The sequence below is a fragment of the Ictidomys tridecemlineatus genome, chromosome 2 (assembly GCF_052094955.1).
Source record: "Ictidomys tridecemlineatus isolate mIctTri1 chromosome 2, mIctTri1.hap1, whole genome shotgun sequence".
NCBI lineage: Eukaryota > Metazoa > Chordata > Mammalia > Rodentia > Sciuridae > Ictidomys > Ictidomys tridecemlineatus.
Window position 1 is genome coordinate 186,885,431 of NC_135478.1, and position 26,368 is coordinate 186,911,798.

Consider the following 26,368-nt stretch of genomic DNA (forward strand, 5'->3'; position numbering starts at 1 on the left):
ATTCTCCAAAGGGAAAAAAAACTAATTGAATGTATGTAATTAGTTATAAGAAGGGACTTATTAGATTGGGTCACATCGTAAGAGACTGGATAGTCCCATAGTGGCTATCTGTAGGCTGAAGAGCCAGGGAAATGAGTAGCTGCTTAAGCCAAGAAGGTGAAAGTCTCAGGCTGAGTCTGAAGAACTGAAAGTCCCCTGGAAAAGTCACTGGTAAAAGTCTAAATTTCAGTAGCTAAAGAATCAGAAGTCTGATGGCCAGGGGCAGCATCAGCAGCAAAAACCAACCAACCAACCAAACTACTCAGGAAGAGGTTGAATGTGTGCATAAGAATCCCCCTTCTGCTCTTTCTTTCCACACAGGCTTTCAGCCTACTGGAAGGTGCCATTCCTGTTCAAGGCACTTCCTCACTTCAGATTGCTGACACATAGATGCCAATCCAGAGACACACCCGGGTGTTTTACTGCTTTCTAGATGTCCCTCAATCTAATCAAGTTTACAATCCAAATTAAACATAATTTTGCCATGAATTACCGTAGAGATATATAAAATCATTGTTGCTCAAAGTAAAATAATTGGTGTAAAACTGCCAGAGAATTCAGACAGCTTGATAAATAGAGCTTCCTGTCTGGATCTTTATGCCATTAATATTTTTATTTAAGTGTTGAACCAATTTATATCTCTTTGCTAGATTCCACCTGCATCTATGATTTTAGTTTATGCCCTTGATAATTCATTCAGAAAATACTTAGTGAACATTGATTACACTCAGAAAAAAATAAACTTGTCATCTACATCCTTTCTTCATGTATATTTTAGTTGTTTCTCCTATTGCTAATGCCAGTGACTATTTTCATGTTTACATAGAAAGATTACCACTAGTCTTTTAAATCTGATATGATTTCTAACTCAAAGAACATCCACCTATTCATGTACTCTGCTCTGTGTTTTACTTTCTTTTTTTTTTCTTTTTTAATATCAGGGATTGAACCCAGGGATGCCTAAATACTGAGCCACATACCAGTCCTTTTTAAAGGGATTTTACCTAGAAACAGGGTCTCACTGAGTTGCTTAGAGCCTTGCTAAATTGCTGAGGCTGGATTTGAGCTCACAATCCTCCTGGCTCCTGCCTCTGCTTCTAGAGCCTCTGGGATTACAGGTTTGTGCCAGCGTGCCAGGCCCCTGCTCTACTTTCTTATATTCAGATTTAAAATTTTCTCTTTAGAAAAGCTAACTTAAATCAGACACTTATACATACAGAGATTCATAATGAATTTCAAAGAAAAGAACAGAAATAATTCAAAGTGAAGTCAAAAGCAATATACATCTATAGAACATTATTCACCATCTATATTATACACAGAATATTACATATATGTATAAAATATTACTTAGTTGGGGGACCCTGATGATCTCTAATGCCTTTGTCAAAGTTTTCCCGTAAGAATCTTTGTGTAATTTTTATAAGATGTCCTTAGTACACACATAAGTCTCTCTCTTGAGAGATATACCAACCTGAAATTTAAAAAGGGTCACTCTTCAGCCAAGTTAGTATCATTTAAGTTCAAGTAAAGAGTTAAGTCCAGTATTTGTCAATATATAAGATTTTTTGGTACAAAGATGCTCAATAAAGGCCTGCAGCCTAAGAAATGGGAGGCAGCAGCAACATTTTGAGAGAACAAGAGATTGCATGGGCTAAGAACCTATTTAAACAAGCGGCTATTACACTCATTAGCATTCCATTTCATAGATCTTTAGGGTCTTTTTCACTTTGTTCAAATAACTAGATATATTGTGTGAGTCAGCTTTGCATAGTTGTGACCAAAATACCTGACAACAACATAGACAAGAAAAATTTTATTTGGGGCTCATGGTTTCAGAAATTCAGTCCATGGTCAACCCACTCCATAATCTGGACTGGAGGAGAGGCAGCACATCATGGGCAAAAGGGCATGGTGGAAGACAACTATTGTGCTCATGCTGACCAGGAAGCAGAGAAAGAAAGGAGGAGGAACCAGACATGCACTCAGTGACTTGACCCCTCCAACCATATCCCATCCACTTTACTTATTTCAAAGATTAATCCATCAAATTACTTAGTCCAATGATAAGGTTGCCACTCTCATAAACAGTAATTTTAACTCCTGTATTAACATGGAAGCTTTAGGGGGACCCCACATATGCAAACCCTCTTTTTATGTATTATTTACTTTTAACTGGAAACAGAAATACATTGTACTACATCAGCTTAATAAATGTATCCTTCAGTATTTAATCCAGGGATTATATAAATTCACATAATTTGCAAAACATGAAAAAGAAAATGAAAAAAAAATCATTGTTAAATTCTATTCAGGTTCCACAAAATATGATGAAAACTATTAATAAATTTACCCAGAAACACTAAGAATATTAAATTAAAATCAAGTAATATGTATAAATGTTTAAGAGTAAAATGTTTAAGGTCTATATTATTCATGTTGATAACATTGGTCCAAGAAGATAAACAAGCAAGTGACATGGAAAGACAATTTATGAAAAAGAAAATATGATTCATAAAGAAATACAACTTAAAAAAATTCTGCCTTTTATCAAAGAATTTTTCACTGTTGAAGATCTTTAGTTCCTGTGTTCATAGAAGTTCAATACAAAATGAGACATGAGTGTTTGTGAAAAATTGATAAAGAAAGTGTATTTCTAAAATGCAAAGTGTCTCAGATGTTATTTATATTTTGTTTCTGCCTCACATCATATATTCATTATATCGAGATAATTGAATTTAGTTCTGCATTAATTCCCTTAAAATGTATTGTCTTTATATTCCTTAACTTCTATAACAACAATATAGATTTGGCTTTACAGTCATTTTGTAAAAACGAAACAAAAATATTGGAATGACATTTTTAAGAACTATGAAAAAAAAACATTTGATTATTTTGATTCCTTTGCTTGCAATATGACTGTGCCAATTGAGTTCTTAGCCATATTCTCTCTCATATTGCCCATAGATTATTCTCTGATGGTTCACAGAGAAAGCAAATAGATATCATATTCTGTGCATTTTGCATAATCATTGCATATATTAACATTTGCTATCTGTGAAATCTGCATCTTCTGCATATAGTCTTTTTATGCTATAGTTTTTCTTATTTATATTTTATTTTAGCTTTCTCTGATAGGAGTTCCATTAAGAGACAAAACAAAAAACTTGGCAGAATCATTTTTAAAATTTGATCATCAGAAATTAAAACCAGACAAAATATTTACTATGAGTGATGACTCTGAGGATAGGCACTACTTCAGTTGCTGGAAATACAATGCTGATAAAGACTCTGCCTGTAACAATCTTAAAATATATTGAGTAGAAAATAGACAAGTGAAAGTAAAATGCAGTAAGGTGAAGAATGACAATAAAAGTACTATGTAAAAGAAGGAGTGACAAGACTATGCAGGAAGGACTATTTCAGAAAAATGAAGGTGAGAAGACACTTCATTGGAATCTTGCAAGGAACTTCATATGGATGATCAATGATGATGGCTTCTATTTTGCCATCATCTTTTAGATTTTGATTTAATCAATTACTTCTAAAATATGCATATTTGGGAGTATAATTTTCTTCTACAAACCTCAGCTATCTTTAAAAAATAAGAATATGCCAGTGGCAGTCTCTACTCAGAAAACAAGTAAGTGTTAGTCATGGGTGTGTGAGACTTGATGTACAGCTTGATAAACGATCCAGTTTAATCAATAACACCATTTAGAAATATAAATGTCATTTTTAAAAACTTTTAATACCAGAACTAGCTGCACTGGCCATAGTCATGGAGAGTTCAAGGATCGGTCAGCATTAAATACTAGCAGAATAATAAAATGAGTGATAAAATTTCTAAATAAAATCTCTTCTAAAAGTGAACTCATAGAAATAACTATGTAAGTTGCAAAAAGTCCTATAAAATATTAATTTTCTGAAATACTTAGAAGTATGCATTAAAAAAATACTGAAATCCAGGCTTCTGTTTTACCAATGATTAATAAACTGGTCAAAACTTCCACAAACGTTTGTCACTGAAAGATTAAAAACAGAATTGTAAGATGTCACTTATGGGTCTCACAGTGAGTGCCTGAAATGCCTTACTCTTTTTTTAAGAGTTATACGTAAAAAAAAAAAAAAAACACCTGGAAAATAGCTTCCAAACTGTTGTGAGAAAAGATAAAGCGCATTTATTTGACAATTACATATAAAATGAAGCAGCAGAGTATAAGCAGCAAAAATTATTAAATCAGCAATGAATAAGAGAATGTAAAGAATATGAAAAAGATGAAAAATACAGAAAATTTAAAAGTAGAGTACAGCATTGACAACTGCTGCTCATCCTTGTTCCACAGCCTTATTTCAATTGATGGTTTATAACAGAGAGACAAATTCATTGACAATATGCTTTGTATACTACTTTGGGGGGAATATTGAGATAAATAGTTTGCTTCTGATAGATTTCAACTCTAATAGTAAGATGTCCCCAAATTTTTTAAATTTGTAGGAGAAAGTCCATTTAATTTCCAAATCTCATCATAATTAAAACTCTCAGAAAAAAAATCTGCATAAAATTCTGATATTAATTATTTGGTAAATTATGTTATAGTAAGCTATGATGTAGAAATTTCTCATGCATATAGGAATTTTTCAAAACTTTCAAAATCATGCAAATAGAAGTTTTCTGTCATGTCAAACCCTTTTAATGTGTATTTTCTCTTTGAGATAACATCAACTAATTTTTAAAATGCTTCCATTAGTTAAGTTACAAACCCAGTGACTAAGTTCCATAAAATCTAATACAGTGTTCATGATGAGTTTCCTAGGTCTAGAATATATTGCATTTTCAGGAAAGATAACTTTAGCATCTTTCAACCAATAACTTGGTACTATAGTAATTTGCAGTCCTTAGCATAAGAGTGTAGCTTTTTCTTTTTTCTTTATTTTGTTTATACTATGGATCAAACCGCGGACCTCACATATGCTAGACAGTTACTCTACCACTGAGCTGTATCCCCTGCCATAAGAAGTTTTTATTACCTTTACTTATTCTGTAAGATCTCCTCCAAAATCAAAGCTTACTAGTATCATTAGCAATCAAAATGAAACTCTTTACTAAATAAATTTAATGAATATTCATTCAACTATACTCCCTAAAAATATTGTGCCCTTTACAATCAAATTATTCTTTCTGAAATGAAAAATATTTAAGTTATTTTATTTTGCTTAAGTTTTGCATTATATAGTCCTTCATTTTATTCAAATGAAAGAAATCATTGCACCTTCATTTTGAATAACACCACTTTTCCCTAAATAAATATTTATTTACTAGATGTTTTAAAAATATTATGGTTCAATGTTTTTCCTAAAGAAAGTGAAAATACATATTTTGAAGTTTTGAGAGCATGCCAAATACATAAAATGTTCCCAATTTATTTATTCCCCCAGCAATATTTCTGTATGACATATCAACCATGATTTCAGTTTCTTTTTCTGACAAATATTTTCTTTATGACCCTACAATATATTGCTTGATATATCATGTGAGCACCTTGCATTCCCTTTGGTCATATTTTAGTATATGCTCATAATAGGTACGCAGTGGGCTCTTGATATTTACCTGACTGATTTAAAATCATATGTCCACATAAAACTTCCTGACGGATGGTTATAGTAGCTTTGTTTAAAATTGACAAAACTAGAAATGAACCAACATGCTGTTCAATAGGTGAATAGATGTCAGTGGAGATATACCCATATCATAGAAAATATGCAGCATTATCAAGGAATGATTTATCAAGCCACAGAAAAATATAGATGAATATTTCTAAGTGCAAAAAGCCATTCTGAAAGTTCAGATACTGTATAATTCCAATTATATGACATTCTTGAAAAGGAAAAGTTAAAGATATCAAAACAGATTAGTAACAGCAAGGGTTCAGGAGGGAGGTGAGGGTTGAACAGGGATTTTAGAGCAAGAATATCTATCCAAGTGATGCTGTGATTGTGGATAGATGAAACAAAAAGAATAATCAACCATAACTCAATCAAATATTAAGAAATCATTTGCAACACCATCAGATCATAGAATACAACACAGACTGTGACAGAAAATATCTCACTCTGTTACAAATGTTTAAAAATAATCAATATCATTGAAGGGAATAGAAGGAAAAGCCGACCTAAATAACTTTGGAAAGGAGTGCAAAGTGTGTATGATTACAACTAAAGAAACTATGTGCAAGAAAGTTGTTCTGCTTAATAAAGTTAATTTTATTATTCCATGAGGATTCACACTAACAACTCTGACACTGTTATATATATCAGAATTAACAGCTAAATTGATGATTGGTGGCAGGAGCCCAGTTTCCCTCTGTTTCTTATAGAAAAGAAAGGGAAAGAGTCTACATCATCCAGTGATGATAGATTTATGGATTTGAGCTGAGTACATTGGTACACTTACAATAACATTTATATATATATATATATATATATATATACACAAATTCATGCACACACACACACTCACAAACACGTGTGCATGTGTGTGTGTGTGTGTGTGTGTGTGTGTGTGTTTTGCCAAAGCTGTTATTTATTCAGGTGTCCCCTTGTCCTACAGTTGATAGGTTGAGATGGACTAAAAGAAAAGTCACCCAATAGCAAGGAGCACACATAGTACTAAGATCCTTGTTTCTAATTTGTTCTCCAACAAAAGGAAACAGAAATCCTGAGAGTGGTGTCTGTTTGCAACACTGGGGCATTAGGTATTAAAAAGAGGCTAGAAGAATGTCTTATAATATCAGAAAGTAAGGGGGTATTAAATATAAAATATAATGATGTAGCTACATTGAAAAGACAAATGAACCATCTCAGTTACCAATGGCCCAAACTTGAACAATTTGAATAAAAATAAGTAAAGTATGTTGGATTATAACCCAAAGTATAAAATATAATCTATCAGACCATAAGGATAGGAAGAAAAGGGAAGGGGAGGGAGGGAAGTAAGGGGAAGAAAGAAGACAGGGAGAAAGAGAGCGAAAAGGAGGAGGGGAGAAAACAGGAATGGAAGAAAAGAGGAAAGTGAGAGAGAACAAATAGCCAGGTTTCTCATACAAATGAATTATAAATAATATACACCGATAATCCAATCTGACAAAGTTGAACACATTTAACTCTCTTAAATGTGGACAGTGTAGTGATTTTCCCCAAAACAATACAGTATGGAGGGAGGAAGAAAATAATAATTTTATTTTAAGGAAACCTAATAAACATCACTTAGCACATGTGGAAGACTAACATCCCCAGTGATTTCTTGCCATGTATATAACATGTACCCTTGATATACTGTAAGGACCACACATTGCCCTTATTAGTCAGTTTTGTGTCACTGACCAAAATACCTGGCAAGAGCCACTTAAAAGAGAAAAAAATTGATCTTGGCTTAAGGATTCAGAGATTTAATTGGCCATGGTTGGCCATGTTTATTGTTCTGAACCCAAAGTGAGGCAAAACATAATGGCCCAACCTTATGGCAGAGGAACACTGTGATCAAAAGGGGAAAGTCTCACCCACATGCATGGGTGGTGGAATTTGAGTTTCTTCTATGTGATATGGGCTGGCTGCGAAATAAAGCTAAGAAAAAAATAAAGTGGTGAAAAAATAACACTACACAGAAAGTAATTTTGAAAAGCCGGGGTGGGACAGCTCTTTGTCCTTAGAGATCAAGCTTCCATACTGTGAAGAGAAAGAGAGAGAGCCCGTTTTTGCTTTATTGTATATGAGGGAAACTTAATGTGTTTCCATAGATTGTTCTTCTGCCAAATAAGAAGTGGGCTGTCCAGGCCCAGTGGGTCACACCCAATTCTAGAGCTATGAGAGGAGTCTTCCTAGCCGAGCAAAGATTGGAGTCACATGTAGTGCATAACACATTAAGTAGGAGGAGCCACAAAATAGCTTGCAATGCCAGACCAAAATCTCCTTGGCTCAAGGGCGAGTGAAAATGCTAAATAGCTCAGGAATGGCTTCCCACAGGAAGGGCCAGCAAGAGAAGGAGGAAGGGCTACAGGAAGATGAACACTGGCAGGGCACAGTGACACATCTCCTCCAGCCATACCCTTCCTGCCTATAGTTATCACTCAATTAGTCCATTCAAACTACAATGAATTAATTAGGCCTCATCTCTCAAAAATCCAATGATTTCACCTCCAAACACTCTTGCTTTAACATAAGAGCTTTGGGGGTACACCTCCTACTCAAAGCATAACATTACCTCTGTTATCTTCTACCCACAAAACCTATGTCCCAGCTCTAATCATAAGAAAAACATCAGATAACTCTCAGTTCAGGAACATTCTATAAAATAGGTGAGCAGCGCTTCTGTAAACACTCAGGGTTGACAAAAACATGGAGACACCGTAGAACTGTTCCAGTCAAGAGAAACTGAGGAGAGTGATGAATTAGCAAACTGTGGTTTCCCAGATGATGCCCTAGAATAGTAGAACAACATTAGGCACAAAGGGATCACAGGTAAAATATGGAACTTAATAATTTATCAATATTGGATTGTGAATTGTGGCATATTTTCTCAAATTAGAATTAATAGCAAGAAAACTTAGTGTGTTGTTTTGGGGATCTTTCTATACCACCATTGCTACTTTTTGTTTTTTGTAAATATTTAAAAGTTAAAAAAAATAATTAATTCAAAAGTACCCATGCAAATATACACCTATCAGTCCTGACTCACAGAGCCATGCCTATGTCTTGTGACATTCTTCAGGAACCTAAAACATTCCTCTAGGTGTCATGTCATAACAGAAATCTGACAGCAATTAAAATTTCACATTTTAAGACTTTGTTATTTAAGAATCTCCATTCTACAATTAACAACATTTTCCACCATATTTAAACAAGATATTAATGAATATATTTATACATACAAATTTTTATCTTGAGTTTTTCTATATCCTGTCTCAGCAATGATGAAGAAATGACTCTTTCAAGGTAGACATTTTGGTACAAATTGACAAATTATTACAAAGTACTCACCTGCACATTTTTAATTAAAGGAGATTATGAGATTTTAAATAAACCCCCAATGGCTAATGCAGATGAAAAATATCTAATTATGTCCTCAGATCATCCAGTGCTCTTGCATTATATTTAGATTTACTGAATGACCAGCATGCTTCAAATCAATCTTAATGTGTAGTAAATATTGATAATTATTCAAAATGACCAGAGTGATAATGCAGTAGACATTTGAGAACTACAACAAAAAAACCTTGAAATATTCAGATTAATTAGTTAAAACACCTGTAAAAATTATTTTGGAGGTGACTTCAAAGATGATACACATTTTCAATCTAGGTAACTACAGCCCAAATGAGTCCTTCGGATATAAAGAAAATGTGTATCAACAGACATTGCTTCAAAATATAAATTTCTTTAAAATTATATTCCTTAAAAATAATGGAGGGGCTGGGGATGTGGCTCAAGTGGTAGCAGGCTCGCCTGGCATGCGTGTGGCCCAGGTTCAATCCTCAGCACCACGTATAAACAAAGATGTTGTGTCTGCCAAAAACTAAAAATTAAATATTAAAAATTTCTCTCTCCTTCTCTCTCTCTCTCTCTCTCTCAAAAATAAATAAATAAATAAAGAGAGAAAGAAAGAAAGAAAGAAAGAAAGAAAGAAAGAAAGAAAGAAAGAAAGAAAGAAAGAAAGAAAGAAAGAAAGGAAGGAGGTAGGCTGGGCTAGGGAAAAACAGTGGAATGAATCTGACCTAATTTTCTTATGTACCTTTGTGAATGAAGAGTGAATCTCAACTTCATGTACATCCACAAGACACTAATTCAACCAACCAACCAAGAAACAAAAACTATGAGTAAATAGCACAAAGATCAGTAGAGTATAGGGAAGGCAAGAGGGGGAGGGAGGAAAGGAAGGAAATGGGATCTACTGGGTACTGAATCAGAACAAATTATATTCCATGCTTTTATAATTATGTCAAAATGAATCCTAATGTTATGTATGACTAAAAAGAACCAATAAAAAATCACTTCACAGAAGACATTAGAAAACCACTTATATGTATTTAAATGAGAAAAACATTCCCAGGAGAGTCTGCCATCCAATATTTGTCATAAGCCTGGAGCTGCCCAAGTCACACAGAAGCCTCCTTTCCTCTGAGGGAGGCCTTTTTAGTTCTCAGTCCTGGAAGGCCCTGCAGCAGTGACCTGACTCCTTTCAAAGGGTTGCTGCCAGCTTATCTCACAGGCTCCCTGCAGGGATGCTCTTACTTGTCTGGTAACTATGTGCAGTATGGCCTGGAGCTACTAAGCCATCTCCACCCATGGGGTTCAACCACAACTGCTTGAACACTGTTGAACCCCTATTCTAATTTGTTCTTTCTGGGTTTTCCCTCGGTCGCATGGAATCCTTTAGAATTCCCTTTCCAGGTATATACTTATTTTCCTATCCTGTCTATTTTATATAAAAATTTCTCTATTTAAAACAATAATTTCTGTTTGTAGACTGGTCTGAAAATGATTCACCCTGTAAGAGCTCAGATTTTACACAAAATAAAAGATAAACAGGTGGTTAAATGGTTGTAGATGGATGATAGCTAGATAGCTAGATGATGATAAGATCAATTTGTACAAACATTTTATCATTCTGTATTGTGCAAATGAAATGTAATGTTTATTGATGAATTAAAACAAGTAGTAGCAAAATTACTTTGATTTCCATGTAATTATAAAAGCCTGTATAAATAATATAAATAATCCAATTCAGCAGTACACTTAATATAAAGAGGATTTTGTTTGCAAACTTAAATGTCTACATAAAAAAAAAAACAGACCTAAAAATATCCAGGATATTTCTTATCAGAGGAAACTTCTCATTATTAACTCCTTAGGAATGAAAGTTTCCTTTCGTCAGTAATCCAAACAACAACAACAACAACGACAACAAAAAAAAAACCTGGAACATAATTATGAAAAAGTCTGTGTATAATATTACCAAGTCAATATTTGGTTTTATAAGACTTTTGGGTTCTATAAGAAGTAAAAATAGAACTGAATTTTGTAATAACCACTGAGATGCACAAGTTTTCATCTTAATTACCTAAGTATTAAAAATGCACTTCATTTTAATATATTCAATCTGAGATGATTATTAAATTCAGCTAATTATGAGATTTATTTTTCTTGAAGGAAGTTTAATGCACAGACTACACCCTAAGGAGAAAGCATTCCAATTAGAGGATTTATTTGGAAAGAAAGTAAGATGAATCCATATGATTAAAGTCTAATTGCAACTATATCAAAACTCCATTACTACTACTCAACTATATTAGCATAATTAATTTTAAAAACTATAAAGTTTGTTCTTTTATTTAAAAATTTCTTTCAACGCATCAATGGAATGTAATTCAAGCAAATCTTTTTAAGAATTGGAAAGTATCTTAAAATTTCCCAGAAGGGCCTAATGTTTTTAAATGAATTATACTATTAGAGAATAGCAACTGTCAAATTTATTACTAAATGAGAAAGAATAAATTAGATCATGTTTACCTAAAGATATGAAACATACTTCTACTCAGGAAGGCAGTTTTGGTGCTTTGTAAGAGAAAAGAACTCTGAATTTTCTGTCTCCTGTGCAATGTGTATGATGAAGAGGATTTCCTTTCATCTCTGTGATATTAAATATTTATAAAGAGTATTGAGTATGTTGAGTCTAATATCTATTGTAGAAAATTTTGAAAACTCATTGTATGTATTTCTATGGACACTTTCATAATACTCAGGCAAAACTTTTATAAAGAGACTTGCTGCCAGCCTTAAATTAGTGAACATATTTATGTATAGGGAAAAATCACCTATGAAGTGCAAATTTGGGAGACTCAAATAAAACATAAAAATTGCCAATAGCATCCATTAACTCTTGACCAATAATCAAGGTAGAACCTGTTTTAGTAATATAAATAGTAGCAAAGGAATTTCAAGGACCTAAAATGTATGAATTATCCATCTTTCTTAACTTTTATGACTAACAGTTATGCTTATATACCTATAGTTCAAGGAAATTATTATGTTGTCATAACTTAAAATACCTTTTGGTAAAATATTAAAGTATAAAGCTTAAAGTTCCTTTAAAATTAGTTACTCTGAGACAAATCTATGGGGTAACATACTTAGTTGCATTAAATTTAAATTTTACGAAAGAAGGAAAGAGTGGAAGAGAACAAGGACATATACTTAACAATTCCTAATAAGCAGGAAAAGAAGATAGGCTGAAGTCAGGTGGTGAGGATGATGCCCAGTGTAATTTTCCACTTCTAGAAAAATGAAGACTTGGTGTATATGGCAAGTGAAGATCCATATGATTTCCTGATTTGCTGATGAAAGAAGGGAAAGTTGAGGCTGATGGAGTTAGAATTTACTTTCCTTAGTTATAACAGGATGCATCACTTTAAATGATACTCAAGGAAAGTGAAATATGTGTTACTAAATAAGAACCTTCAAAAACAACTATAAAGCACTATTACAATGAGACCTGTAAAAGATCTACATGAGATATAAGACAGTATTTACTCAATGAGTAAAATATGTCCCACAAAATTCTAATGCACCCTTATCATAACATATTTTTGAGGCCATCAGATCAAATATGCTGTTTGGTTAATTTTACAGGTGAGGACACAAAAAATGAGAAAATATTGTATTAAAGATTCCAGTATGAAGCAAAGGCAGAATTTGTTTGACTTCAAAGGCAATTCATTGAGGATTCAGAGTTTCTTTTGTATTTTAGACTTATTGAAGTATATTTACATTCCATAAAAGTTAGCCGCTCTTTTTTTCTTCCTTAAAGTATGAAATAACATGATGTTATAATTTTGGTTCCTTCTTGTCTTTACTATTTTCTAAAAATACAATTATTTTCTTATCTTTTGAATCTCTTTCTTCATCTTGCTAGAATTACTCATTCTAAGATTTCAACCAGCACTTTAATAGCATTTTCTTTTCCTTTGTCTTCTTCCTCTTCTTCCACCTTCCCTTCCTTCTCCTCCTTCTGATGTTTTTCATTAAATTTTTTTTTTAAAAAATGTGAGTTATCCTCATTTTTATTATCTACTCAAAAATGATGCCTCTCTCATGTTATTTTTTCCTTCTGTATCTGCCCCAATGTCTAAACTGATATCTTGATATTGCCCCATAGCAACCTATAAATATACAATGGAACTTTTGTTGATTTTACTGTAGGAAATTGAACAATTAACCAGTATGAATACCTCACTGGACACTTAAGGAATTTTGGAAAGATACTGGGTCACAAAATATAGATAGAGATCCTTTTAATTTCACAGGTTTTCATTTCCCATTCTATTCCTTTATTAGTCTCCAGCCTCCGAGAAGCAGGGTGCATTTACAGCACCCTCGTAGGAAACATGGATATAAAAGAATGCTCTCTCTTCTAGAGCTTAGAAATAATAGCCAGTCTTACATCATTATATAACACATGATCAATAAGTAAAATACAACCTAGAGTATAAATCTACACCTATGCACACACTTATGTACAAACTCATAAATGCTAGCCTGGAAGATTACCCCCCTGTATGAACTTAAATTCACTCACACACCATAAGACTTCTATACTCTGCAAAACTGAAAATAAAGCAGTTGGAAGATCAATACATCGGATGTTTTAAAGATTCTATTAGTGAGTAAAATCCTTTGATTCACAAGAAATGTCTGTCTTCAGTATATTTCATAGATGTGTTTGGTTAAATGAGTAAACTCAGACTAAACAAGCAAAAACCCAGATAGATCTTATAAATACTATTTGGGGATTCAAAAATGAATTTAATGTCAAGGCTGTTCTACAACCAATCATCTATTCTGAACTATAAGCACACTTACATGTGTGCTGCAATTGTTATATTAATTATAAAGTGCTATATTCATAATTTTTTTGTAGATTGTACTTTATTTTTATGTTGTCATGATTCACAATTGCAGAAGGCAGTTTATAATAATATTCCATAACTAGTATTTTTAAAATCGGTTGTAATTTGTCTAAGTTAATATTTCTAATCTCTATATCCAAAGAATAAACATATGACTTTAACTTAGGAATAATATGTCTATCAATTCAAGTGCTCTAAAACAACCTCCTTGCTACATCATGCAGAATACATTTATTGTTAGTGAAAATTTTCTTTAAAACTGCTGGAATAATAACCTTTTTTAGGGTAATATTCCCTTTTACCATGAGCCCTTTCACAAAGCAAGAAGTGAGCTAAGTGACTTTCCATATCCTTGTGACCTTGCTACTCTGGTTTACCCAGGGACTCTCCTAGATTATGAAAACCTGGAATGTAACCAAAACTTATGCTTTCTATAAAACATAAATTATGATTAGTTCTCACATTTTAAATTGAAAAAGTGTCTGTGTCTTAGAATGATTTTTCGAAGTAAGCCTCTCATTACAGTAAAAACAAAGTTTAAACAAAGTTACCCAGGATTATTCCAATGCCAGCAGCCTACACTCCTGAATGCATCACCTCAAGATGAACCCAGGTGCTTCAGTACAATAAGCTCATGTTAAAAATATGCAAGAAAAAGACTTCTTACATCCTGTCCTAGACATGTTTCTTATTAGAGTTAAACTAGCGTTTTGTAAATAAAATTATTTTCTCTCTTAACTTATGTGGCCACAGTTTTTCTTTTTTCCTAATATTCTTAATTAACAGCTGCTAACAATTTCTTATTAACTTTCTTCAGTCCCCAACCACTCTCCCCAAAATTTAATTATCTGTTTTTAACACACTCTTAGGCTAATTAAAAGAATTCATATTAAAGAATTCTATAGTGACTACTTTCACAAAAAATCCCTATACTTGTGTTCCATTATTTTTTTTATTTTTGTAAATTGTGTGTGTGAGTGTGTGTGTGTGTGTGTGTGTGTGTGTGTGTGTGTGTGTGTTGAAACTGCAGTATACCATGGTTATTAATGAAGAAAAATGTATTCTCAGACTGTTAGTCCACCTGGAAAATTTTAGTGTATTTCCAACATTAAGTCATTAGGTTCATGATTTCAAAGCATTTGCTCTAAACATTTTTTAAAGAAAAACAACACATACCACATGGAATTATAACCTGGAATTACATTTATTTTTTTTCCTGCTTGTATTTATTAAGCACCTTCTATATGTTTCAGATTGGGTTAATGCTATGAAAAAAAAAGATGAACCAAATAAGAATGATTTTGGTTCTCATGAGGTTTACAGCAGTCAGACATAAAAAAATAATAAAGATATATACAGCAACAGGTCAATTCTGCAAGTGTAATGACTCAGACAATTAGGAAACACAATGAAATTCATAGAGGAATACCACTATTATTTTTGTAAATTTAAATATATGCTTATTCAAAAAAGTCTTGTCTAAATCCTAATAAAATACCTTCACTGAACTGCATATGTACTCAACAGTGGGGTGAAATCCCTGAAAAAAAAATAAAGCATAGAAAAGACAGTAGAGAGGGGCTGGGGATGTGGCTCAAGTGGTAAAGCGCTTGCCTGGCATGTGTGGGGCACTGGCTTCGATCTTCAGCGCCACATAAAAATAAAATAAAGATGTTGTGTCCACCGAAAACTAAAAAATAAATATTAAAAAATTCTCAAAAAAAAGAAAAGAAAGCAGAGGTTCAGAGACAAAAGGAAATAGAAATAAATTGTTTTAATACATGAAGAAAAACAACTAGTACATAGTTTTGATTATTTGCCATGGATTGACAAACATTTCTTACTAAACTCTCTGAAATTTCCAAAAGTACAAAGAACAGAATCATAGATTAATATGCTAAAAAAGTGATAGGAATAACTGATCAATAATCTCATATATAATCAGGAAATTGAATGTAAAGCAATGAGAGAAAGCAGGTATTTTTAAGGTGGCAAAACTTATTGTTTGCTAATATACAGTATCCATGAGAAATTTTGTAAAATGTTGAAAGGAGAATAAAGCCAGGAAATGTTCTTGAAGGAAAAGAATTTTAAAGGTGCATACTTAATGCGTGTCATTTAATTCTAAAAATATGAGACCAAACATACCAGTATGGTTTTAAAGATGAATGTTTCTGCTTCTAGTATGGATCTTTGCTCTCTTATACAGACTATCCTGATGATAAAGCTGTTCTTTTATGGATAAAATTAGAAATTTTATTTTTTCAAAAAGGCAACTTCCTGAAAATTCTGTAATATAAACATAAAGAGGCAGAGTGCTAAGGAGAGTCAAAACTTTAATCAGTAATTGGTGGTTTGCATTTTCTTTTTTATGCATTTTCAAAGAGGGGAAGGAAGCCAATATCATGAAGCACACTAATAAACTAAAACTATGGTAGGAATCCCAATGTTTTTTCTGGATGGAGAAAATAAGAAATCTAGGAAATTTTGATAAAGTAGATACCCAGAGCAAAAGCTCCCCTAACTCTCTGCATGAATGCTATACACATACAAGTGATGGATTCAGGGAAACACTGCAAAAAATTAAGGCTTTTAAATGGGACAGGTAGGGCATAAAGAATTAATAGAACACCATGCATAGAAGATACAATGCATACAAGCAATCTAATAGGCATCCTTTCAGGCCACAGCTACTCTCCATACGTCTTCAAATCGTTGATTCTAGAAGAGTTTTATTTTTTCCTTCTTGGATGTTACCTTGCACATGGCTAAATATGATTATTACAGCCCCAAACTTTATACCATGTGTTTGTTCCATGCATGGGCTCCCACCTGTGGACTCAGCATCTGAATGTAATTTCTGAGAGACAGATTACCCCTGTTTTCCTGAAACTGAAATTTTCTTGATTTGGGTGTCCACACTGTTTCATGAAATGCCATGCAGTGCAAAACCCGGCTGGTCCTTTTGTAGTCACTGTGGAAAAGGCATTTTCCCAGAAAATATCATCCACATCATATGTGGCTCCTTTTTGGTTCATCTGAATAAGATATTCAGGAGAACATTTTATGCTGCTTGGGAATATGGGTGAAATTAGCACTATTTTAAAGATAATTCTCATTACAATTTTGAAGAGTTTATTTGAGCAAATAGAGATTCATGAGTCGGCAGCTGTATAACTCAACTGGAGGGTTTTTTTTTAGGGCAATTATATGGTAAAAGAAAATTTTCCATTGATCATATTTATAGAGTTGCCTTATTTGTTTTATCTCCCTGGAATGTTGCTAGTTATATAATTATGTTTGTTGTCTGTTTATGATTGGTTGAGCTTAAATTCTAATTTTTTAATGAAGGAATTAATAACAAAAAGCTCAAGTTTGTCTTATGTTCGAAAATCAAGTAAGGTTAAGGTCATTTATGGGATCTAACTGGCTTTGTGTACTCAGGGATTCTTTAAACCAAGTCTCATTTTAATTTATTTTAATACCATTCATGGTCTCTTCACTCAAGTTTCTTTACCTAAAATTGTATTCTTATTATGACCTCCAAATAGTCACTTGTAATATCATCAATTCAGATATTAGTTTTAGGGAATTCACTTCAAATTTGTCACATACTTCTTGGCATTAGTCTCAAGTACTAATCAAGCTTTTTTTTTTCCTCATGTCATTCCACCTATTTTGCTACCTATTGATAATAATCTCATTTTTTCAAATAAACAGTGTATATCTACTCCAACTACTAATGCTTATAAATTTATGTGCATAGAGGCAATTGAAATAAGATGGATTTTATATTAACAAAAGTCTAGAAAATTGGATTACAAACAACCAAGAGTGCCAAGAGCTGTCACATCTGAAAGCAATTATCTCGTAGAATAATTTGACTTTGTCTAACTCAATGTAGTGTATCCTGCTACCAAAAAAGTGACAAACAACATGCAAACTCTACCAAGCTTGCAATGAGAATCTTTTCAGGTACCTTTGCATAAAATCTGATATAAATTTAGTTAAATTTGTAATGTGGTTTGAAATATTTACAAAAACTATGAAGAATAGGGAAAATAACAGTTCAAATTATGATCAAAGATGTGAAATCTCATGTTGATTTTATGTTGTAAATATTTATATTTTTACATCATAGTTTTCTAAAAATAATAAAAATTATTTCTTTAACTGCCTGGAATTATTTGTTTGTGTAAATAATTTTTATTAATTGTTCTTTGCCAGCATCCTCAGATGTCTATTTTAGAGAAAAAATCTAAACTTATTTTTAAATTTAATTTCATTTTGATGTTACCTTCATATTTGCATAAAAGTTTTTCTAATGATCCAATGTCTTGCATGCCAAACAAAAGACATTTATGTATAAAATATTGCACAATTTCATGTATGTGTATAACTAAAGTAAATACAATGTGTAGAAACACTGACCAGTGGTTACCAGGGTGAGTGAGAGGATGGAAGCCAAAGGAGCCCAAATTTGCAATTATGAAGGAAGAAGAAATATAGACATCTTATGTGGAGTGTGAGTAGTGTATATTTGATAATATTGTGTTGTATAATAGAAATTTTCTAATAGAATACATTTTAGGTGTTCTTACCATACACACAAAAATAGAAAACTATGTGAGATGATGAACATGCTAATTTGCTTGACTATAGTAATAATTCCTCTACATACATATGTATGTCAAAGTATTGTTGTATACCTGAAATACAAAAAAATATATATATATATATAAATAGTTGCAATGTGCAAAAAGATATTTAGTTATACAATAAAGGCAATTATTTCTTTTCATTAAGTATTAGTGTTCTGCCACCAAACTATATTCCCTTACTCTTAAGTGCAGTTTCTCTATACTCTCTTCCTTACTTTGTTAGCTCTCAGACATATTTTACAACAGATGTTAAGTTAGCCCATCCCTCTCTATGCTTTCTGCAATAACGATCTTTGAAATAGAGTACTACGAGAACTTAGCTTCATTAGAGCTAGAACATTACACAATTCACAGCCAGAATTCCCTAACAGAGCTCAACCTTCCTACTATGAAACCCACACATTAAAATTTTTATTAATATATTTCACAGCAATATAATGACAAACTTTAATGTTAAAAGTACACAATACTAGTTAAAATATATGGTAATCCTTTATTGAAAGTTTGTGGCATAGCATAAGAAAACAAAAAAACTCCATGTGGCTTTTATGAAATATTTGGAATCACTACAAAATCCTAAAGAAGATATTTTGAACATATATGTGAGAATCATGATCTCTGCTTCTTTCAGTTGCGGGTATACATCGAATAGACTCTGATATCTTGGGAATAACAATATATGAACAACAAATAATAAATTAGCCAGGAAGATCCCCATATATGTGCAATTGTATAGAACATTTTGTTTTACACACACACACACACACACACACACACACACATATACTTTATATACATATATAGACATACATAGTAATTTCCTTTACTTGAAATTTATTATGAAAAAAAGTTAATTATTATTTCCTTTTGACTCAAAATTTTAGCATCATCAATTTTTGCAAAAAAGAACTCAGTAAATTTGACCAAATATCATATGCCATAATATTCTATTTCGAAAGAAATAATTTGAAGAAAGAGCAGAAAGCAAAGTCATTAAAACTCTGCAAGATCATTCCCACATTGGTGATCCTTTTATTATGTTCAAATAGAAAATAGTTTTTATTCATGAGCATTCACTAGCAATAATTGCACTTTTAATTAAAATTCTAATATTATCACAGGTGCATGATAAAAAAAACTGATGTCACAGTAAGTGACAGACGTTGCTAACATCTTCATTGTGTTATCACACAATAATGTACTGGATGCAAAAACACACTGTAGAATGATTTTAGAGGTAAAACATAATACGCAGGAAGTAACCTTGACCATTTTAAATTCGACTCCCTTCCATTTGTTACAAGAATAATAGCTGTCCTGAAATTCTTTTAAAGCATACAGTTGTAGAAGTAGAAGACATTTGAAGGATTACTAGCAAATACCCCTTTACTTCCCCTTCAGAATCACACTGAAATGACTTCAAAAATGAAATAACTTCTGCTTTTTAAAATCTACAAAGAAACTTCTACAAACTAAAAACACTGAACTCCAGAAATTCAATCCTTCTCCCTGTCACCCATATTTCATAAAATTTGTTAAGCCTATTTTTTTATTCCATTTCAACATACTGGATACATTCATTTAATGACAAATGATTCTGATTCATCTGTCTTTTTTTTTTTTCAGAAGGCTAATTCCTAATTCAATTTAGTATAAGACTTTGGAATGACTATTAATTTTGCTATTTTTGTGGAACTCTATAGAACATAAAAAAAACATTTAGTATAATACCTGACTTGGAGAAAGATTCCTATGGAAGACTATTATACATAAGAAATAATGAGAGATTAAAAACAGCAAACATAAGACCTGTAAAAATATTACCATTAGGTTTTAAATATATATTAAGAAAAATAATTTCTATGCAGAGTCAGATGAGAAATAAACAAGTTCTTGAGAATTATCAAGGTATGCTTCTGAGAGCATTTAGAACTGGAAATAATCCTTCTATCAACTGCAGATTATGTTTATGAAATGGAAAAAAAGATAACATTCTATGTGTGAAAAAAAGCAAGGATATATTTGAAATTATGCAGAAGTGAGCAATGATTTGCTGAATGTGTAAATCAGCACCTCTAGAATGATACAAATAATTGAAAGCGCAGTAGGACAGCTTGAGGAAATGTGAATTTAGTTTGACAGGGATGAAAAGTTTGAGTTTGATCTCATAGGAAATGAGAGCTAATAGCACTTTTTAAATGAGAAAGTCACTCTTCTATAGCAAGGCTTTTGGCATCACTTTATAGATTTCATTTCAAATAATTTTCATGTAATTAAAATTGAATCCTAGCTTTTATTAAGTTCTGGTTATGAAAAATACCCCCAAAAGGAAAATTAATTTCTTCTTCAATTATCCTTTTGAGATATCTATATCAGGCATACTTGAATGAAATGAAAGATGTGCGGTTCTATGCCAATTAATCTAATACATAATCTTGTAAAGAAAGTTAAAGTTCAAAAATTATATAATGAGATACAAGATAACATTTTTCTTAAAAGTGACAGAAAAAATGAAAAAGTATTAATGTGAATGTTAGGAGGAGGGGGAATCGAAGCAAAATAAAATGTATCTTCAAGACTTTATTTCAAGGAGAAAATTTTTTGCTGTAGATGAGTTGTATAAAGAATGCAATAGTTACATATAATTCTGAATTACTTTTGGATGTTAATGCCTCTGAGACTAAGGCATTTTTACTTAGAAATTATTTAATACAGTGATAATGTTGTAGTTCTATAAACAATTCTGGAGCCTTGCATTATTATTGCTTCTTTTGCAAAACTATGTTTACACATTTTCTGTCATTATTTTAATCAGGTAATTTATTATTCATTCCAATGCTTTGAATGAAAAAAGCCTATTAACTAAAATATTTTTATACGCACATCAGATATATTTATGACACATTGCTACATGGCTTCAAAAGAAACACGTTTCTAACCTTAGTTCTCAAGGTGTGCTCCCTAGACCAATGACATCAAGTTGGGAGCAACTGAATCAGAAACTCAGCACTCATCAATCTGTTTTATAAGACCTCAGGGTGATTCTGATGAAGTTATGAGAACAACTTAGACTAATGTGGTGTGTTTATATTCTGTTTTAATAAGATATTCTTAGTTTGTATTTAATGACATTTTATCCTTTATAGAACATTTGCCATAATGTAGTTGTAACCAAACAAGTTATTATTTCTTTCATAATAATATATTTTCTCTGCCACACAAATTACTCTCTTATGACAAATTTAAATTGGCATGACACATTCTTGAAAATATACTAATAATAATGATATACTAAACACCAAGATAAATTAGTAAAAGTAGGGTAATACATGAGCTAAAAATAATATAAAAATATTGAATGATATATTTTCTATAAAGAAAATATATGATTCTTTTTTATAGTGAAAGGGAAATTTTAGCTTGAGGCAATATATATATGGTAGTGCTAATTTTTACTTTTTATTTCTTAGAAAAGAGGTTTCATTTTTATTTTTAAACATTTTTATAACTTTTTGATTGACATATAATGTCTGTAGATATTTACAAGATATAAATGGCCTTTTACTTCATGTGTACTTTGGGTATTGACCAACTCAGGGTAATTGGAATATATTTATCACCTTATTTCTTTTGGGTGAGGAAATTCAAATTCCTTCCATTAACTATTTTGAGATATATAATGTTTATATTTAAAACTTAAAGCTCATATAAAAATTTGTGGGTGTAAATAACCCCTTCAAAATTTAGAAAGGATTTCCTTTTGCATTTCCCTAAGCTGCTGCCGGGTTATCAGAATTTCTTGTCTTTTGCTTTCTCACTAACTTTACTTTTTAACAAAAACGTACTGCTAAGCACTGGGGAGAAAAAGCAAACTGCAAAACCAAATTAACTTTCTTTTATCTTTGATCCTATACTTTTTATTTAATGGTTATTTATTAATGTGTGGAAAAAAAGTCCTATCCCATAACATTCCTTTAATGATTGCTTTGAGTAATGACAACTGGACACATTCTCATTAATAGTTATCCTTCCTTACCTTACTAGCATAGTGTATATCTTAGTATTAGAAATGCCTGAGAAGCACTGAGGGAGCTACCCAGTCTGTTTTAATCTAATATTTTCACTTAACACAGTTATCTTTTCTCTCCAAAGTGTCTTAATTTATATGAATATTTTCCAACTTTACTATAAAATAATTAATATATCTTGCTATAAGGCTTAAACATTATGCTCATATTATTTAATATTATGTTTTATTTGGTATTATATTACAAAATAAACTCCAAAAAAATCTTTATATTGCAGAACAGCCTTAACCACAAGATATGTCATAGAAATAAAAGTATTTTTATTGCTTACACTCATTAATTATGACCTGCTGTAGAAATTGTCCCCCTTTAATAATAATTAGAAACACCAAAGATATAAGAAATTTTTGTAATTTTCCATTGACAGAGAGGCAATATGGGACTGTGGTCTCTAAAAATATGCCAAAATTTAAATAAGACCTGCAATTGCTCCCACTAACTTCAGGAGATAGTTACCAGACTCCAGAGCAGGGAGACAGAACAAAAACAAAGCTAAATGCTTGTGTCCTCAATAACAGAGAGGGCACACCTTGTAATGCACAGAGCAGTCACGAGAGTTCTAAGGAGGGAATCAACTCAGTAATAAGATTAAATTGACTAAAGGCTGCTTTATCCCTGCCTTTATATTTCATTTTACTCTGCAACAAAACTCAATACTCTCCAAGGGAACAAATAATTACCATATCTCACAGCATAATCATCATAGATTTTATGCCAATTTTTTTTTAAATATACGTGTGGCTATTATGTGAAACTTTTTTTTAATTGTGCTGGTATTACTTAAGAAACAGGTATTACTAAACTGTCTTTGGTGCAAGATTAAGATGTATGAAACACTTGTGAATATGTAAATGCAGTGATGACGATTCTTGTGGTGAAATATGATAACAATAAAGAAAATCTAAGGGACAATGTAAAATCCACAATGCCAGTGTACATTTTTTTAAAAAAATGAACTCTTTCCAAAAGTAAATGAGAAGACAAAAAGATATTTTATTAGGCAATAATTCCCAACACAAAAGCTAATCAAAAACAGTATAAGAAAAACAAAACAAAATTAGAAATCCATATACAATAACAATAATGAAGCCTACTATAAATTATGGACTTTAATAAAAGGCATTGATTCAATTATAAGTCATCAATTATAACAAATGAATGATATAAAAGTAAGATATTATTAGTATAGCCAACTTTCTGTGTAAGGAGAGTGTATGTAGTAACTCTATACTTTCTGCTTACTTACTTTTTTCTATAAATAAAGTTAAACCTGTTCCAAGGAATAAAGTTTACTAATTTGAAAAGTAAAATGAAGTAAAACAGCAAACAAATCCTACTATGTAAATAGCTAGAATTAGAAATTCTGAAATACCAAGAATTGGCCAAAAAAAAAGTTAGAAAAACTTAGTTTTTTTCACATATTGCAGAGTAAATAACACACTTATTTACTATTAAAGACCATGCCTTTATTTACAAACCAATCAAGAACCCACACACCCATCAATTCCTTTACTGGACTCATATTCTAACCTAATCACCCCCGGGCTTGATACTAGACAGCTAGAAGCAGTCTCTGCCTCTCAGTGGCTCCTAAATTTATTCAAATTGGTGATCCTAAATTACTTACCCAGCCTTCCCTTGTCTTTCTGACAGAAGCCACAATAAGGGTTCTTGCCTATGTGTTCCCCTGTTCCCTCTGACTACTAATGGCCCTGGTGCTTCCCTGAATAATCCCAAGGCTGGAATGTACTTTTCTTGAGAACTGTGACAAACTATCTTATCAAGGGCAGCCGTTTACTCATCTGTTAGCCTCACCATATCTGATTTCTGTTTTATATTTCATTTTTTTCAATTGTTTTCTCTTGAGTGTATTCCTCCTACCTATATAAATTTTCTGTTCTCTAACTTCTTTTCATTTTTTCTTAACTCCATATCCAGTAGTCATTCTTGTGTCTAATCATAGTAATTCAACCCTTTAGAATTCATATATATGTGGAATTTGTCTTTCTCTAGTTTATATGCTTAGAATGTCCTCCAGGTTCATCCATACTGTCAAAAACGACAAGATTTCCTTATTTTTTAAAGCTGAAAAGTATCTCATTGTGCATTTATATACCACATATTCTTCACAAATTCATCAATCTATGGACACCCAGATAGATAACATATCTTAACCTTTATGAAGAGTGCTGCAATAAACATTAAAATGCAGATGGATCTTTGACCTACTTATTTTAACTACTATATATATATATACTTGTTAATGGGATTGCTGGATAATATAGTATTCCTACTATTAGAATTTTTGAGGAACCTGAATACCATTTTCCATAATGCCAATACTAATCCACATTCCTGTGAAGAGTAACAGGAGTTCTTTCTCCACCAATGCTTCTTAACCTTTGCCTTTTTGATAAAAGCTAGTCTAACTGTTGTCAAGTGCTATCTCATTGTCAGTTTAATTTACATTTCCCTGATGAATAATTATATTGAGTATTTTAATATACCTACTCCAATGTAGACATCTTTTTTGAGAAATATCTATTCAGATCTTCTTGTCCATTGTTTATTCCCAGTTTTTAAAAAGTGATGATATTTTTTATATATGTCTCAAATTCTAATTTGCAAAGGGACCTCCTGGACACCTTGTTAAAATGAAGATCCTGAATGAATACATCAGGAATGGGTACCTGCACTTCTCACATATTTCTAAATAGCTTTAAAGCTTCCCATCTGGGGACCACACTTTCAACAGCACACCTAAGTGTACCTACTTTCAATATTTACTGTTACATTCACTTGAGCTTAATAACTTTATTTCTTTACAGATATTTTTTCTTTTATGAAAAATGGAAATTGAAAACACCGCATACAGAATCAACTGTTCTCAGGATGAAATGAGCAATAGGCATGAAATAAGAAACATTTATTAAAGTCTAATTATGTATAAAGCTATGAAAAGTATAAACTACTATATATTGTTTCAGAACAAAGACTACTTTTATTGTACTTTTAGATACTTTAGAAATAGCAATTTGTAATTGTGAAATGCAACTTTAAATTTTCTTTATCTGTTTGTTAATTCTCCAAAGATCTTTTCTCATTAATATAATTAGTGCTTTCATATTTTTATGCAAAGTTGAATGTGACAAAATTAAGTTTCTGTAAGCATATTGATACAATCAGTAGCCCTCAAATTAATCAAGACCTTCTTCAAAATCAAATGCATTTCTGAGATTTTGTTGCCCAGATCACACATTTAACTTGTCTACCCTACTCTGAAGTTAAGAAGGGAGTTCCCCAAATGGATATTTATAAACATGTTCTTTAAGCCAGAGTAGTAATAATTGCAAAGGGTACTGTGAAAAACAAGTATAAAAGCCCCAGAGAACTCTCAGGACTATTTGCTAACAGACTTAAATCAATCTTTGTAATACAATTGGATTTTCCTAGTGATCAATTAAACAATTACAGGTAAAGATTCTACTGTGTGCAAAACAAAAGAGCAGGTAGGGCCAACATTTAAAGGGATCAGTTACATATCTATAGAGTCACTCTGACCAACTTGTAGGGGACAGAGCATAGGTACTAAGAGAGTAAAAGCAATCCAGTGATGGGG

At 31.9% G+C, this 26,368-nt stretch overlaps 1 long non-coding RNA gene across 1 annotated transcript in view; it reads right to left on the reverse strand.

The window, feature by feature from the left end:
* The window catches only part of LOC144370298 (uncharacterized), a 66,643-nt gene extending 42,178 nt beyond the window's left edge, over nt 1-24,465 (reverse strand). The window contains exon 1 of the long non-coding RNA XR_013430244.1: nt 24,377-24,465. This is a non-coding gene — a long non-coding RNA (uncharacterized LOC144370298). The remainder of the gene's footprint in view (nt 1-24,376) is intronic.
* Nucleotides 24,466-26,368: the final 1,903 nt, after the last annotated feature.